This window comes from Gobio gobio (genome assembly GCF_949357685.1).
Source record: "Gobio gobio genome assembly, chromosome: 19".
NCBI lineage: Eukaryota > Metazoa > Chordata > Actinopteri > Cypriniformes > Gobionidae > Gobio > Gobio gobio.
In genome coordinates, this window is record NC_137112.1 from 11,071,349 (window position 1) to 11,086,068 (window position 14,720).

The 14,720-nt window shown below is 37.9% G+C and overlaps 1 protein-coding gene across 1 annotated transcript in view; it reads right to left on the bottom strand.

Moving 5' to 3' along the window:
* suox (sulfite oxidase) overlaps window positions 1-14,720 on the bottom strand; it is an 892,829-nt gene that overhangs the window by 37,937 nt on the left and 840,172 nt on the right. The gene's annotated exons all lie outside the window — the stretch shown is intronic.

Sequence of the window (14,720 nt, forward strand, 5' to 3'; positions counted from 1 at the left end):
TGCCATAACCACCACCACAGCTGTTAAATACATTTATTTACATGCAAACACTTTATTCTTTTTCCTGTTGGATGTTAATATTCTTCCTCCATCTCCTCTTCATCTGTCAGTGGTGCTGGTGTTTTGGCTGGCCTGAGTAGAAGTCAAATGTTAATGTCATTACCCTAATTAATAAATGTAACAGGTGGGATTAGAGAACATTTCATTATGTGAAAAGAGCATAGACCCTTTTCACATTTCTGGGTTTCTCAGAGCGGAAGTCGTCATAGGGTTAACTTTTATAGCGGTGAATGAAAGAATAAATTAAATATATATTTTTTGTGTCCCCATTTGCTCAAATAGCAAAAGAAAAACTCCACAATAGTGATTTAACAACTTTCAAAAAGAGGGAAAAAATAGAGTGAGTTTGATAACGGAAGTGGAAAGAGAGAAAGATGTTAATTTTCACCATCAACTCCCATAGACACTGTATTAGAAACACTCTCACAGCAGCAGTAACTTGTTTTTTGTAATTTGATGCAAAAGTAATATAATACAAAGTATTAGTGTTATAAATGTACATACATTTAAAAAAAAAATACAAAAAACGTTGCAGGATTTACGATGAGATATTTAGATATTGATGACCATTAAAACACGTCATCACAGTCTGTGAAAAGGGTCTATGTGGGAAAAGCTGCTGCATATTGGACACTGAATGATATTTATTTAATATGTCAAATGTTTGTAAAGTCATTAAACCTACACCCATGAACATTTAATGCTTAAAGCTTTACCTGATTGAATTAAGTTTCTATTTTTCATTTTTAGCTGCTGCCACATTCTTTTTTTGCCTTTTGGATACCATGAAAATTAAACTTAATTAAAATAATTAAGAATTAAACTTACATATTGATCCGGAAGTATGCAAACATCTTTTTGTTGGGTGCTGTTGCCATGGTGAATCGTAATTTCGTAGCTCCATTGATCATGGCTTTTAATAGTTGGAGTGCATGTGCTTAACTCAGAGTCAGTCTACTCAGAGTTGATTGAACTACCTCAATTGAGCTGTTCTGAAACCCAAAACTCAGAGTTTCCCATCTCAGAGTAAGTCAACTCAGAGTTCAGGTTTAAACTCAGAGTTGGTTGAACCTCCTTACTGAAACGGGCCCCAGAGGACGGGGGGAATCGTCATCAATCGTCAACAGTGTTGCCATCTCTCGCGAGACAAATAAGCAACCGCAGCTTCAAAAACAAGCCCAATATTATATTATTTATTAATATCAATATAATTTATGATCAATTCTTTTTTATCAATAAATGAGCCTGCAACATATTAAACTGAAACCTTTCGGAGTTTGAAAAGCAAAAACAGATGTGATTTTACAAAAATCATCAAATTGCAATAAAGGGCACACAATATCCTCCGATCAGCTGTGAACAGAAGAGATTTGGATATGGAAAAAGAGAAAAGGTGACGTGAAGGCCAATTATGGTAACCCATAGTCGGAGTTCGTGCACACATATTAGAAGCAGTGAGTAGTGAACACACACACACTGTGAACTGTGAAAAAGACAAGGCCTACATCTCAATGTGCATATACTATCTGCCCTAAATATCATTGAAAATTACTAATGTCACATACTATTTAGGATGGATATGCACATTGGGACACAGGCAAGGAGCGCTGCAATATAGCCACATATATATAATAAAATAAATTCTAACCATACCCACTGTTATTATTAGTAGGCCTATACTTGTTTTTTTTTTAATAATAGCCTGTAATTTTAAATACATGATAAAAATATTTTTAATTTTTTATTTTAAATTTGGTGCCTCTCCTCCCTGTTTCCTATCTGCTGGTGGCATTGTTTGTAAAAATGTATACGTCTACTATCATTACGTGCATTTATAACGTCACATGCCTGCACGTTGAACACGATTTTTCTTCAATGAGGGGGAGAAGGAGGCGGGATGTATGAGGACGGATTACATACATTTATTGCATCTTTACTTGCAGCTGATTGGCCAAGTTTCGGTTTGCAATCTCTAACCCAGAATAAAACCTGCCCCAGAGCAGGTTAGCTGTGTAGTGTAAGTTACTATGGTGACGAACACTGCTAAAAACCACTCCACCTTCTTGAGCCCGAAAAATCCAGAGTTTGCTCAAACTAATCTCGAACTTACCTGGGTAGCATCTGAAACCAGCTTTGTGCATCAGGCCATTGGTCGTTTGATGTTGTTTAACGGTATCATATGTTATAACTATAAAAACTCCACAATTTGTCATTTTAGCCGTGTATGTTAACTAAGTTTCTTTGTGTGAAAGGCGCTCTCATTTGTTTTCGATTTGTCCTCAAGAGGCTGCACAAATTCAGAATCATTCTTGCATTTTGGTGATTTGCTAGTTATTTTTTTTATGGACGTTTTAAAGGCTACTAAGTAAAATTCTCTTTCACTTGCCCCTTCAAAGAAATCCACTTGTCCCAGACAAGTCGATCCCTGCCCCAAATACTATACTTTTACATATTCTTCCATTATTTAAAAACTGTTGCTTTAATTACCTTGAACAAAACTGAAAATCATTTAGAAGATCTTTGTATCAAAATATAATCAATACTTTTAACGATTCTCGTTTGCTACTTAAATCTACAACATTTCTAAAAACATCAAATATTAGATCAAATTATAGCAATCAACTTTGTGCTGCTGCCTGCGATGTTTTTGTGCTATCTAGTGGTTTAGAGGAAAATAAAATCAAAGGAGCATTTTACCCCATTGTACCCTATATGCATATTCAGTATATATTTATAAAATAAACAGAAATGCAACACTGGAAAATGTATTTGTTTCTCAAAAAAAAAAAAAAAAAAAAAAATTCCAAGTGATCAAATTAGGTATATTTACACTATAAAAAGAAACAATGCATTTTGATTTCTAAGTGAACTAAAGTGACCTGATTTCTATTTTCACACATGACCATTGGGTGCCGGTCATCAGTAAATTAGTGCTATTTAAATGCCAGTGAGCTGTTATGTTTGAAGGTATTTGTCTAATGTAGAAAACTGCATTTTGCAAAAAGTTGAGTTCAAAGCAGATATAAAATATAAACATTCATTTCATTTTTTTATTTTTCAGGGACTTCTGGAACTAAGGCAGCCAAAACAAGGAGCTCTGGTACTGAGGCAACCAAGACAGCGATGACAAGAGCCTCTGGGACCCAGGCACACATCGCTGGGACCTCGGACTCCGGGTCGGCCATTCCGAGAACCATTGAAATGTTCATAGCCAGAAGAGAGAGCACTAGGACAGCCAATACAGGACCAGGGACCAGGATACACATACCTGGGAGCTTGAACTCCAGGGCAGCATTTATTGGTAAACATTTGGGGAGCTCTTGTAGCAGGGGGGGGGGGGGGGGGGGCAGACAGAGACTTTTAGTGCAGCCGTGACAGGAATTTGTACATGGCAGTAATAGGAATGTCTGTAGTCGCCATGACAGAAAATGTTGGTGCAGGCCGAAGATGACATGGAGCTCAGAGACCAGAGCAGCCATTGCAGGAACCTTTGGGGAGCTCTTGTGGTGGGACAGCCAAGATGGAGAGCACTGGAACTGAAGCAACCAAGACAGAGAGCACTGGGACAGGCATGACAGGAGACATTGTGACCCACACATCACTGGGAGCTCGCACTCTGGGGGCCGACATTACGGCAGTGGTCTTCGCTATTTTTTTCATGAGAGCCACACTGATAGGACAAAATCAAAATCATAAATAGCATGTCTGCTTATCAGTCTGTCATCCCTGAACATACAATATGCAACGAAATAAATACAAAAGGTAGACGGGGTATATTTCTGTTTAAAACACGTTTTTAATATATTTAATAATGTCATAATTTCACAATAAATCACCAAAATAATGGAGAAAAAACAAAGATAGTATATTTTAAATATTTGTTTAATAGCATCTTTTTATGAACGAAGGCCAGTTTCACTGATACTAATAGTGATGATGTCTCTATGATTTTCCCCCTAATTTTAAACATTAATATTAATATTACAGTGTGATTGACAGCTTTTTAACATTTATTAGGCTTCAAACTTATTATGAATTGAATATAGATTAATCATTATAAGGGGTGTAACGGTACACAAAACTGACGGTTCGGTACAGCAGTTTTACAAAATTGCATTTTATTTATTTTTATTCAACAGTGGTTTAATGAAAAAATCGTGTCTGTCCTTAAATGAATTCAATTTTAACTAACAGTTTCTCAAAAATAAAGCCCTTACACATTAATATAATATTAAAGGTTAACAACAGAGCCTAAATTCAGTTGCTATTTATTTTTAGATATAATAATCAACACTCATAAGCTTCACATAAGGCAGTTTTTGCATTAATTTCTAAATCTAATTATATATACTTTTCTCCAATTCGTTGTTGTATTTTAATCATTTATACACAGTGGCTGTCATTTTCATGACAGATATATTTAAGCATACATTAAATAAACAAGACATCACTAACAGGCTAAGTAGTATATAATGAATATATAGGCTAATATAGTGCATATATTTAGCGAAAGAGTTGATTTCTCTGGTGAACTAACAGCTGTGGACACTGAATGAATGACTTCTGACTCTGAGGTAACAGTTCAATCTAAATGTGATGCTACGTGACATTGTTTACAAGCTGTTTTATTGTCTTTCCGCCGTTGAAACATAGATTGAGCGATAACACGACATATGATAAGTTTCTTTAAGTTGTAATGTATCCTCAACATACCTTAAGACTAAGAGATATTCATTTATGTGTATTTTTAGGAAGAGATGATCGCGTTCACTCGGTCGCCGCGCTGCCGCTTGAAGCTGAACTGCTACAGCTGTAGTAAAGCTACAGCGCCTTCGGTGGTTCGATACGAATACGTGTACCTTTACACCCCTAATCATTATTAAAGCTACAAAAGTTCTTTAGTCAAGAGCAGCGAGTATTTAACATTAACTGACATCATTAGTCGCTGCTGTTCCTTTAAGATCTGCCGCTACCGAACATGACCGGGATCTGATGCGCTGTCAACACGTGTCCGATTTCCTCACAACTCTTTAAGTTCATTAGACATTATTTAACTCATTTAAAACGGTTCTTATGAGGATACTCGACAAAACGGACATAGAGTTTGTTCAAGCGCGAAAAATAACTCTATTCTGGCGCGCCGTCTGCTCATGATGCCGGTGCGTAACCCACACCACTAATCCTGGTTGACAATGAGTATCATATGCACGTAAAAAGTCATTTTGCCGTAGAAATCGCACGATACATTTACTTTGTGTTATAGATTTAAATATCATAAAGCAAGTTTAAATATCCTTTCTAGTCTGTATTTCTATCTTGTAATGCTGCTGTTTTGGGGTATTTTTTTAATATAAATTACTTTAATAGAGCAGACACTTGGCGTTTTTAATGGGTTATGTTATAGCCCTGCTTGTTTTTATGAAATATATGTATTGACTGCATGATCATTTCACCGCATTTACTGCCATGCAAGCCGCAAATTAAGCTGGACGAGCCGCGCAATGAGTAACACTGCATTGCGGGAACCATTGAGGTTTTTGGGGAGATCTTGTAGTGAGACCAACAAATGATGGTGGAGGGTGGACATGACATGGAGCTCAGAGACCAAACCAGCCATTGCAGGAATCTTTGGGGAGCTCTTGGACAGCCAAGATGGAGAGCACTGGAACTGAAGCAGCCAAGACACAGAGCACTTGGACCGGCATGACAGGAGACCTTGTGACCCACTCCATGAAGAAGAAAACTCTAGGACCTGGGGCACACATCACATGGAGCATAGCATTAGGAAGAGCATTGAGACTGAGCAGACATGAACCTCTCTGAGTGACCATTACTAGAACCTCTGGGACCCAGCTTACATCACAGGGACCTCATAATCCAGGACAGTTTTTTGAGAGTGTGCACACATGACAAGAAGCTCTGAAACAGGTACCCACTACAGGAAGCTTTGGTACCAGGTCAGCTGAGACTGGGAGCACAGGTGGAGACTGAGAACTCTGGAACCGGACAGACATTATGAAGAGCTCTGAGATGAGGACGGCCATTACCTTTGAGCTGGCTGTGGCAGGAACCTCTGGTGAGCAGTGCAGATAAAACAGGATTGTGGAGACAGTGACGGGACATCTGCATGTAAAAAAGACAAAAACAGAAAAACAACTATGTACATATAAATATACACATCCCCAAGCAAGCAGTACCGCCAGACGCAAATATCGCTGCTTCAAGCCATGGCGCCAGACGCAACCATGGCCTGCCTGCTCCGCAAGACGCTGAGGCATAACAGAGGGATGGAAGGTCTTTCTGTAAGCCCGCAAGACGCAAAGCTGACAGAAGACTGGAGAAATGTCTGGGGTATCCTCATCTCCACAACTTATATGGGGACCTGAAAAAGAAGAGAAAACAAAACATTAGCTTAAATACATTACTCTTGACATTGTAATTTCTACCCATTAAAAAAGGAATGAAATCCATTTTTTTTTGGGCTCAAACTTGAAACCAGTTGTGGCGAAGGATCTTCCCCAGATCGCGCCGCTGCTTAGGCTTGTGCTGCAGGAGGCTACAGATCAAATGGCAGCATTCTGTGCAGAAAGATGAAAGAGACATCTGATTATGACCATCAGCTTTTCCATCTGCTCTATTCAGTCTAGTCCTTAATATCTCATCTGGAAGAACATGTGTAGACTTCTTGTGGTGAAGATCTCACCTTTTGACAAGCCAGGCTCTGACCAGAGGTGTAGATTGGCCTTGTGCAAGTCATCGCTGGTTGGAAAACGGCCGCACAGCATTGTGAACAACATCACCCCCAGAGACCACGCCACTGCAGACTTCCCATGGTACTTGCCCTTGAGCTTGTACTCAGGAGGGTAGTACTCCATGGTGCCTAGAGGAAAGAGATTTCAATTAATGTGTAAGTTTGCCTTACCAAAACACGTCTGTCAGCTTTGAGGGATAATACATACCATACAATGTTGTGTAAGCTGATTTCCTCATGAGGTTTCCACAACCGAAGTCAATCAACTTGACCTGAAGGGTGTCCTTGTTCACAAGGATGTTTTCCAACTTGATATCGCCATGGAATACACCACGGCGACAACAAGTGAGAACTGCCTGCGTTGCCTGCTGCATGATCTGGCGCACTAGACCCTCATCGATCCTGCCATCATGGACATCCATGTAACTAGCCAAGTTCTCGCAGGGTGACGGACACTCAAGGACCATCACGTAGTTGTCCCGCCGGTCCTGCCAGTCCAGTAGCTTTATAATTCCTGGCACGTCCGGTCCCTTGTTGGCCAGGATTGTGAGAGCAATCTCCAGCGGTAGGGGGTTTGGATGATTAGGCTAGAAAACAGATTTTAAGGTGGTCTTGAATTTGTTCTATAGAAAGCCATTTGTATTCTGTGTATTCTTATTATTCATTTAAAGGTGGGGGGTTACACTGTTAAAGATTCCCATGTTTCTTTGGTTCCCAAAGTTTCAAAAAAATAAGTTGGATGTTTGATGGAGTATTTCTGTGCCAAAAAATACTCCTTCCGGTTTCTCACATCAAGTTAACATGAATGCATAGTTAATTTATCAATGGAGCATGCGATGTATGGTGTGTGTTTAAATACAGTTGTTTAGCTGACCACTATAAAAAAACAACAATACACAAAGAGTGGGAAAATATGCTGAACTAAATGAATTATTTCTTATTAAACCTTATTAAATCACACAAAGCGCTTCTTCATTCAAATGCGCTGCTATTCAATTGTTTTTCTATGTAAACACGCACTAGTCTGACGTGCAAAACCGTTTAAGTCACATACAATAGTCCATAAACCAAATCATGTCCTCATAAACCATGAGTAAACACACACAAATGTTGTAAAACTCGCGCATGACATTGTGTTCTAAAACCGCTGGGCTCAAGTTAAAATCATTTCAACTTTTAAAAAACTCGTCTCGAGACCTTGCGTTATTCCCCATTACACAAGCCGCTAAGCAGATACAGTTACAGTACATAACGTTACACATAGAGACGTCCTGCTGTAGTCGCTGTTGCTGCTGCTCCTCTTCCATTTCAACCTCTGAATCTGATTTTGGGTCATATATGTCTGACTGAATCTGATTGATAGCCATCGTTTATTTAGGACAACGTTTTTTCCACGTTTTCTAAGGATGTTACAGCTTTCAGACGCTCTCAACGCAATAGCTGCGCACGCTCGTGGCTCTTTAGCCCCGCCCACACGATACGCCTCCAACCGTTCGGTTTTATTCGGAAAGACTCTGTGCAGCGTATCTGTCTTTTATAAATATGATAAAACTAAAGACCCCCCCCCATTTAAAGGTCCTGTTCTTCGTGATCCCATTTTTCAAACTTTAGTTAGTCTGTAATGTTGCTGTTAGAGCATAAATAATACCTGTAAAATTATAAAGCTCAAAGTTCAATGCCAAGCGAGATATTTTATTTAACAGAAGTTCCCTTTCAAAGCCTACAGCGAACGGCCGGTCTGGACTACATCCTGGTACTTCCTGCTTTAATGACGTCAGTAGAACAGTTTGTCGACTAACCTCCGCCCACAAGAATACGCGAAAAAAGGGGGCGTGGTCTTGTTGCTCCCTCGTGGAGAAGAGGAAGTGTTGCGTTCGGCTCGGTTCGGTTGCGTTTGTCGCCATGTCGTTCAGACGCTGTTATTTTCATCCCGGAGTCAAATCACCTTTGTTTTGCCTTCAGGGGCTGTAGTTTGAGCGCGTTCATCTCCCCGTTATGGTAAGAAGCGTGACCTTTCCGGGCAACGTGCGCTAAACTGCTGTCGAATCACAACACGGGAACCGCTGGCACAATCAGAACTCGATACGTATTTCTGAAGGAGGGACTTCATAGAACGAGGAAATTCTCAGGCCGTTTTGAGGACAGTGAAAACAGCGGTATACAGATAAGTAAATTGTGTGAAAAATACTGTTTTTTTACACATGAAACATGAACACGTTATATTGCACACTGTAAACACAATCAAAGCTTCAAAAAAACACGAAAAACGGGACCTTTAAGATTGTCTAAATGAAAATAGTGACTAAGAGGAGAAAACAGAGAAAGTGCAGCTGACTTACAATTGTTAGGTATTCCATGTCTTGCAACTTCACGACATCTTTAATTGCCACCTGATAAAAAAAAACATAATGATTCACATGTTTGCAGAGGTCATATCATTCCACTCATTACACCTGAACAGGACACAGTGAAAGGATGAGGAGAACACAGGGCAAAAACAGTTTGATACAGCTGCATAAGTCCTCATTTATTTGTACTTACTTTAAGGCCATCCTCCACACGACAAGCTTCATGAACGACGCCAAACCCACCGACCCCCAGACGATCACCAAGCTCGTAGCGGCACATAATGTGATCTATTAAAAGAGAAATAATTGCAGTTTACACTTTATACCTAGTTATTTCAGGGGAAAGCCCAACATAGAAAATTAACATCTTATAATACAAGGAAATAACATTGGAGACTAAATAAAAATAGGTTTAAAAGCTCGTCATATTTTAAAACCATTTTGTTTTCCTTTTTTTTTTTTTTTTTTTTACCATTCATGGGTAATTAAATCGAGTAACGTTAAATGTTCACTTACCATCATTGTTGCTGCCTGGAGATGGTCTCTCAATGACATGCACCTTAGTCTGACCCAGGCGATTCAGACGTTTTCTGACAGCTCTGAGGAAAGAGTTCAGACTCCAGAACCTCTTTTTCCTCTCCTCCTCCTTGCTCTCCTCCTCCATCCTCTGGCCGTCTCCCTCACCACCAGCATCAACTGGCGTCTCATCGCACGGATGAGGATGTTGCTCCGCCGTGTCGTTGCCGGGTGTTGGGAGGGGTGTAACGTTACTTCGATGGTGATCGAACACCTCGCAAGCATCGCTAACTCGAGAACTTCGATGTCCCATAACTCTGATAAACGCAAATCACTTTCGTCTTCAGTCGCTACTACAAACAAACCCACACAATGTTTCACAGATTTCCATGGATACACTCACGCACGCCACATTCAAAACTTTCAAACGTCAATATTTGTATTTAAATATTTTAGTAACACTTTACAATACGGTTTCATTAGTTAAAGGGTTAGTTCACCCAAAAAAGAAAATAATGTCATTTATTACTCACCCTCATGCCGTTCCACACCCGTAACTCCTTCGCTCATCTTCAGAACACAAATTCAATTTTGTTGAAATCCGAAGGCTCAGTGAGGCCCATAGAGAGCAAAGCAATTTACACTCTCAAGATCCATTAATGTACTAAACACATATTTAAAGCAGTCCATGTGAGTACAGTGGTTCAATATTAATATTATAAAGCGACGAAAATATTTAAAAAACTAAAAAACGACTTGTATAATGATAACCGATTTCAAAACAATGCTTCGGAGCGTATCGAATCAGCGAATCGATTCAGTTGTTCGAATCACGTGACTTTGGCGCTCCGTAATAAATTACATTATTTTCATTTTTGGGTGAACTAACCCTTTAACTACTTTAGTTAACATGAACTAACAATGAACAATATGCCTACTTCTACAGCATATAGGCCTATTAATGCTAATTTCAACATTTAGCTAGTAATAGGCCTACATTAATAAACTTCAAAAGTTGTATTTGTTAACATTATGAAATGCACTGTGAACTAACATGAACAACTGTATTGTTATTAACAAAGATGAATAACTTACTGTAACACATGTATAGTTCATTGTTATATGTCACATTAATGTTAACAAATAAGACCTTATTGTAAACTGTTACCAATATTTTTTAACAAAAGGTGGCCTATAATATGTATATGCTGGTATAATATGTGCAGGTATAATGTGTATTTGAAAAGTAGAAACATTGTGGAGACTATGTATTTAGATTTTCTTTTAAAGAAAAAAAAAAGAAGCTAAACCAGCAAAAAAAAAAAGAAAGAAAAAAAGGGTAAGAATAATAAACAAATTATACAGACAGTACGCCTATTAATTATATTTTGAAGCTGCTGTCTGTAACTTTTTTTGTGTTCAAGATTTACAAAAATTATATAATGAGAATGTACAACATGAATCCATTTTCCAAACCGTGTTTTGCCGAATTGCCCACAGTTTTTAGACAAACACCATGGACGTGTGTTAATTTAGTCACCGTCCGAAACCACATCATCTCTGAGTTTTCAAAAAGAGATCGCTTAAAAATTCACCAATCATATTCATTAATTTAGACTGAAAAATTACAACTGCATTAAATAATGTTATATTTGTATTTTTGAATATACAAATAAGAAATTTTTAAACATGAGACTAAACCACCAGTATGTGGCAGCAGGTGACCGTCTTAATGAGTGAGTCATTGAAAGTGATTCATTAAAACGATTCATTCCAATGGCTGATTCATTCAAGATTGAGGCAGGCCCTGTCCCAAATGGAACCCTAAACCGCACTTGCACGACACAATGTCGCTTTGACTGTCAGTGTTTTGGGTTGTGACCTTTTCATCAAACTTGAAGTCAACCTTTGTATATCTATTTCTATTTTATGTTTGTGTCTTTGTCAAAATAACCGTCCCTATCCTTTCACAAATATGGGAAAACTGTTAATTTTTGTTTTAAAATAATATATTGAGTTTTATGTTTGAGAGACGTAATTTCCTCTTACTGAATAGCCAACCGCGTCCCGCTCTTGTTAACAGATTTGGACTTGAGCGAGACAGGTGTATGTGTGAAATATGTGAGTTCTGTAGGAAAGTGTTAAAATACAACAAATTAAGTCAAGATTTTGATCAAAATCGATGGATGACATGTTTGAATGCTGTATTGAGACAACGACCATTGTATGTAAACAAGACCGAAAGTGCACATGAATTGTGTCATTTGGGACGGGGGCTAAAAAACTGGAGTGGAATGCAGTGGTGTGATGACATCACCGTTTCACAAAATATACAGATTGGCTGTACACACGATAACAACACTCTTGAGGCCTGTTGCATGAAGCTAGCTGAACAAACTCTTGAGTTTCAGAGGTTTAGAGTTGACAAATCCAGATAAAGCCAACCTGGGGCCGATACCATGAAGCCGGTTTAGCTGGCTAGCCAGATATGTTTAAGCTTAGTTTGTGACAATCCTGGGTTTTGGGTACCATTAAAGCGGTTTGGATTTTAGCAGTGTTCATCGCCATAGCTAACCTGAAAACCTGAAATTGGACCAATCAGCTGTGAGCACCCCTCTGATGCAATAAAGTCACTCCCCCTTTTTCTACTCCAAATTAAAGGTCACTACAGCAAATGGTTTATAAAGACTAAAGCGTCTGGCTTTTAACAATGCTTATTTATGATGATAATAATTTTGAATGATTTAGATATAATTTATGCAATTATATCCTTAATCAATTACACATATCATTTTAGTTAATCAATAATTAATAGGCATTTTGTTCAAATTAATATAAATAGCCTATATAAAGGTCATACAAATAAGCTAAAATCAATAAATAAAGCTATAAAAATGACTACATGTGAGCTTAAATGTTCAATGCTCTCTATATATCAACTAAACTAACTGTTGTAACGTTTACTTGCATTGACGTAGTAAGATTTTTCCGTAAAGTTGTCCTCTTTCATAGACGGCTCTTTTCTTCTTGCTGTGTAAATTTGTTTAAATGTTTTAATATTTTTCAATCATGTAATATTCTGCAGAAGAGAGAATAGAATCTCAGTTTTACTGATCCACAGCGTGTGATTGGCTGTTCACTACTGATGCCACAGCTAAACTCCTAAACTCAGGATCAAAGCCTGAGTTGACAGAGAAAGCTGATGATCAGTGTCATGGTACCAACAAAGCCTGAATAGATTGGTTTGATTTTGTCAACTCGAAACTAATCCTGTAACCCTGAGTTTGTTAAACTACCATCATGGTACAGGCCCCTGGTTTAGATCAAGTTCAACGGTCTCTCAAAGCTTGGTATAAACGTTCTCTGTCAACTCAGGTTTAATCCAGAGTTTGCGATTAACTCTGAAGCGCGTGCACCTGAAAGTGTGACACGTGCGGCAAACAGCCAATCACAGTGTCCCTTTGATTCACTTCTCGTAAGAGAGACAGCGCAATTCACTTCTCTTCTGAAGATTGTGAGAATGTTTTGAAAATGATCATGAGATTAAAAACGTTTGCAAAGCAGGAATAAACACGAAAGTTTGAGAAGGATGCTGAAACAATATCTGACTATACAAAAGTCACGCGTTTCGTATAAAGATATTTGACCCCGGTCGCGTTCCATAGATGTCGTAATGGGATGCTGGTATGCACGTATCCAAACATCAGACGTAAAAAAAAAAAAACGTAAAAAAAAAAAAAAAAAACCATCAGACGTTAATTGTTCACGAGGGATAATGCATTGGTACCTGGTACGTTGTGTGTGATGTCAGCCTTATGTCATGATTTGTCATGCCCTTTTAAGTTGTTAATGTTGGTCATTATGGTGGTACTTGGAGAGCCAAATATTTTCTGAGGTGCTACTTGGTATAAAAAGTTTGTGAACCACTGATCTATATGTTTTAACTGGTCATTGCATGCTCTGGAAGTTTTTTTTTTTTCTTTGTATTTAAGTTAAATGATATGACAAATACGTTTATTTACTATTAAAATTATGGATCCAGCAGCAATTTAGGTAAATAAACGGCATGCATATAATGATATGTATATTTTTAAATATGCAGGAAATGTTTAAAGGTTAAATATTAAAATAGGCCTTAAAATAGTGAAATTTCATGACAAAAAAGACAAAATTATTGCTAAGCATTTTTGTTATGGAAAAAGGGCACTGCAATTCCAAAACCCATATCAAAAGCTCTTCCCAACTGTGAAACATGGTTTAATGCTGCTTTGAAGTCATGAATTTTCTTGAACAATTTACAGGGGAATTTCAGGACAGCAGTTCATGTCTTCAAGCTTTAGAGGGGTTATGTGATGCAAAAAGTCAATGAACCAAAGCACACAAATAAATCAAGTAAAACATATAGTTTACATACCAAAATAAATTTTTCCACCCTACACTGTGAATGATTTCTAAATGGCTATTAATCATAAATGTGTTTTATCAATGCAGATTTTCAAGAGGTGGTTTCCTGGACAGGGTTTAAATTATGCCAAGAGTAGGCCTTAATCTAGAATAGTTAATCGTGAGTTAAAAAATTGTTGCCTGGAACAAAGATTAAGCACAGAATACTAACACCTGGACTATGAGTCCTGAACTAAAATAAACTGGATTCATTTACAGTTTTATCTAATTGCTTACACACAATTTCTGAAAATATGGCTCCATTTCTTGTAACTCTACACACAAAACACAGAATATGCAAAACATCAGACATCTCTTGCGAAAGCAACACTTTGTGCAAAACTATTTGAACTCTTCCAAAAATTTTGTTTTTGCATAATAACTACACACAAATATGCACAACTGAAGAATTTTACAGTTTAACTGAAATCAACTGAACTGAATCAACACTGAAGTCACTTGAGCTGAATATTGACACTATATTGGCTTGTTAGAGCTGCTTTACAGCAACATTTGTTTTGAATTTGTTACTGAAGCTGCTATAAAACAATATATTTTGTTGTATGCATATTCTTTCTTTCTCAAACCTGAGTTTTGATTTC